Source organism: Camelus dromedarius, chromosome 12 (genome assembly GCF_036321535.1).
Source record: "Camelus dromedarius isolate mCamDro1 chromosome 12, mCamDro1.pat, whole genome shotgun sequence".
In the NCBI taxonomy this organism is placed as follows: Eukaryota; Metazoa; Chordata; class Mammalia; order Artiodactyla; family Camelidae; genus Camelus; species Camelus dromedarius.
In genome coordinates this window covers 62,202,623-62,206,827 of record NC_087447.1, presented here as the reverse complement: position 1 = coordinate 62,206,827, position 4,205 = coordinate 62,202,623, and the positions used below count along the sequence as shown (strand labels likewise).

The window sequence follows — 4,205 nt, the reverse complement described above, 5'->3', positions numbered from 1 at the left end:
GTTATCTGTAAAAGTTCACACTTTCCATCTTTTTATTTTCTGCATACAACAAAGAAATGTGTTCTGTTTGAAAATTAGAATTGTAGCCACTCCAGAGTAATCAAATAAATCCTCTTTTAATTTACTAAACTGCTCTGGATGCAGTCTCCAAAAATGAATCAATAGTCTTAACAGCCATTGTAGCTCTATAACATAAACAGGACTTAACATCCACACAATCCTATTTTAACACTATTAACCAAGAAGTATGCAAATCAGCAGCAGTCTGGTTTGTGCTGACATTTCATTAACACTTCATTAAGAAGAGTCAGGTCTTGGTACCTGAGGTTATGACAGAGATGGAATATTTCTTTTCCTTGAAATCCATGTATTTTTTCCCCAAACCTCCAGAGCTTCTTGGAATATCTATTAATATTTATATAATTTCAGCTGTAGCTCAAAAAAAGAATGACTTCTGCTAACATCTCTATACCTCACAGAGGACTATAAGTTCTGAGTATCCTTCTAAGGATTAACTTTATTTTTTATTTTATTCTGTTATTTTTCAGTGGAGGTACTAGGGATTGAACCCAGGACCTCATGCATGATAAAGATGTGCTCTACCACTGAGCTATACCCTCCTCCCCAAGGATTAACCTTAGATCCAAAGGGCTTTACTTGAAAATAGCTGTTCTGACAGGTAACCCTTGTGGCAGTAGGGTTATGGAATCATCTAGGATGGGGTGGGTTTGATCCATTCAACAATGTTTTTATTAATTCAGTATTTATTAAGCACTTACTGTGTTCTAACACCCTGTGAGGCTTTGTGGATAAAATATAAATAGGTTTCAATCCCCATCCTTGAGGAATCCATTGGGTAGTTGGGGAACCTGGATGTAAATACATATCCTACAACATAGTGCATTCAATTCCAAAATCAGATCATGAACAGTGTGCTATGGGAGCCCTGCTCTAGGGCACTGACACAGGAAATGGATATTTAGTCTGGGCATTTAAGGGTAATTAAATTTTTTTCATATGAAGAAAAGTATGCGTGTGTGTATGTGTGCATGTGTTCATGGGGCTCAGGGATGGGATGGGGTTTGATAAATTCCAATTGAGTCCTAAAAGTACCAGAGAGAATGGTATACTGAGTATTTAGCCAGAGAAAGAGGTCCACCCTAGCTAATTTTAACTGGACAGTTGGGCCTCAACCAACTTCAGCTCCTGGAGTCCTATGGAAGGACTAAGTAAATTTCCACTACATAAGGTCATAACTTATTGATAAATATCTTAAGCCTTCATAGACATCTGAGTCTGAAACATCTGGGACCTGAGACTGTTGAGGCCCTGCACTGTTGAGCCCAGTGGAGGCCCCCAGTTTTTAACTAACTTCCAGTTCTGGGATTAATGTAGTACATAGATGATCAGTTGCTGAGGCTTATGTGTGTCTGTGATGTAACCTAGACTTCTTTGTTTCTTCTTGTTTGTGGGGCTGTAATGCTACACTGAAAGAACAGGCAAAATAAATGTCAGCACTGGCATCCTCAGTGCACTGAGCAGTGCATTTTGACACTTTCAGGAAGGTGCCTGTGTGTGCCTTGTAGCCTACAGGCTGAGACAGTGTCATTTTTGTGAGAAGGGAAGGAAAAATATTCTTTCTTTCTTTCTTTCTTCCTTCCTTCCTTCCTTCCTTCCCTCCCTCCCACCTCCCTCCCTTCCTTTCTCTATGTATTTCTTTCTTTATGTATTTCTTTATTTAGGCCACAATTAAATAGTGGCATTTCCGGATTACAGAGTCAGTTTCACGAGGGACTGATTGTTCTACATCATCAATTTATCACTGCTGATCTCCTACTATGGGATTAACACTGGTTGAGGTGGGTTTTCCTTGTAGAAAGAATTCAGGTTGGCAAAATCATTTAGTCCTTTTAAGAATCTGGGGACGAACTATTATCTCCTTGAGAGTAGTGGCTTGTGGCTCTCTTGTTCAGCATTATTCTCTGGCACTTACAAAAGTGTGCATTATTTATTGAATAAACAAATGTTTTCTGTATAATGTTATCTAAATTCATCTTAGGTGTCTTTAAAGTTCTGTTTGGAAATATTTCAACTTGGGGAATGACAAAAAGCAATGCAGGTTATCAGCCTGCATACTAGGAATTTTCTTATAAGGTATTCTTATGCTCTTCCCTTGGAAACAAAGAGTAACAGAAGTCATAACAACTGTATTTAGTATTCAGATAGTGAGTGTACTTGACTTAAAATGAATAGTGATCCAGGACAATTACCCAGGATATTTTTCACATAACTAGAACAAATAATCCTAAAATTTGTATGGAATCACAAAAGACCCAGAATTGCCAAAGCAATACTGAAGAAAAAGAACAAAGCTGGAAGAATAATCTTCCCAGACTTCAGACAATACTACAGAGCTACAGTAATCAAAACAGCATGGAATTGGCACAAAACACAAAAATAGATATATGGATCAATGGAACAGACAAAAGGGCCCAGAAATAAGCCCACAAACTTTTGGCCAATTTTTTGGGCAAAGGAGCACAAGAACATAACAATGGAGTAAAAAGAGTCTCTTCAGCAAATGGTGTTGGGATAACTGGACAGCTGCTTGCAAATCAATGAAGTTAGAATACTCCCTCACACTAAATACAAAAATAAACTCAAAATGGCTTAAAGACTTTAATATAAAACAAGACACTATAAACCTTTTAGAAGAAAACATAGGCAAAACATTCTCTGACATAAATCTTAGCAATGTTCTCCTAGGGCAGTCTACCCAGGCAATAGAAATAAGAGCAAAAATAAACAAATAGGACCTAATTAAACTTATAAGCTTTTGCATAGCAAAGGAAACCATAACCAAAACAAAAAGACAATCTATGGAATGGGAAAAAATATTTGCAAAAGATGAGACTGACAAGGGCTTAATTTCCAGAATATATAAACAGCTCATACAACTTAATAAGAAAAAAACAAACAACCCAATCCAAACATGGGCAGAAGATCTAAACAAGCAATTCTCCAATGAAGACATACAAATGGCCAACAGGCACATAAAAAAAATGCTCAATATTGTTAATTATCACAGAAATACAAATCAAACTACAATGAGGTATCACCTCACACCAGTCAGAATGGCCATCATTCAAAAGCCCACAAATGATAATACTAGAGAGGGTGTGGAGAAAAGGGGACCCTCCTACACTGCTGGTGGAAATGTAGTTTGGTGCAGCTGTTATGGAAAACAGTATGGAGATTCTTCAAAAGACTAAAAATAGACTCACTATATGATCCAGCAATCCCACTCCTGGGTATATATCCAGAGGGAACCTTAATTCAAAAACATACAGGCACCCTAATGTTCATAGCAGCACTATATACAATAGTCAAAACATGGAAACAATCTAAATGTTCATTAACAGATGATTGGATAGAGAAGGTATGTTATATATATACAATGGAATACTACTCAGCTATAAAAAATAATAAAATAATGCCATTTGCAGCAATATGGATGGACCTGGAGATTGTCATTCCAAGTGAAGTAAGCCAGAAAGAGAAAGAAAAACACCATATGATATCACTTATATGTGGAATCTGAAAAAAAAAAAAAAGACAAACTTATTTACGAAACAGAAGACTCACAGACAGAAAAACAAACTTATGGTTACCGGTGGGGAGGGAAGGGAGTGGGAAGGGATACTTTGGGAGTTTGAGATTTTCAGATACCAACTAATATCTATACAACAGATAAACAACAAGTTTATAGTGTATAGCACAGGGAACTATATTCAATATGTTTTAGTAATTTATGGTGAAAAATAATATGAAAACGAATATATGTATGACTGAAACATTATGCTGTACACCAGAAATTGACACAACATTGTAAACTGACTATACTTCAAGAAAAATATATATACAAAAAATGAATAGAACAAAATAGTCACCCAGATTTATCCATATTGGTCAGCATGACCCAGTCAGAACAATGTTTTAGCTTACTACTGTTCACTAGTTAAGACAGAATAGCTGAGCCAGTAGTAGTAAGACACCAACCCTTTGCTCTAGGTTTCAGAGGAGACAACAGTAAGGGGAAAGAAAGCCCCCAAGTCTGAGGACATAGCCTTTGGGCAGGGGTACCAGTTAAGCCAAGAGGTGAGAAGGAAGTATAAATGAGCACTCTATGAAGCTCTAAGCCCTTG

At 36.9% G+C, this 4,205-nt stretch overlaps 1 non-coding gene across 1 annotated transcript; it reads right to left on the bottom strand.

The window, feature by feature from the left end:
* Positions 1-548: 548 nt before the first annotated feature.
* TRNAD-AUC (transfer RNA aspartic acid (anticodon AUC)) lies at positions 549-621 on the bottom strand. The gene has a single exon. It is a non-coding gene; the product is annotated as a tRNA-Asp (tRNA).
* Positions 622-4,205: the final 3,584 nt, after the last annotated feature.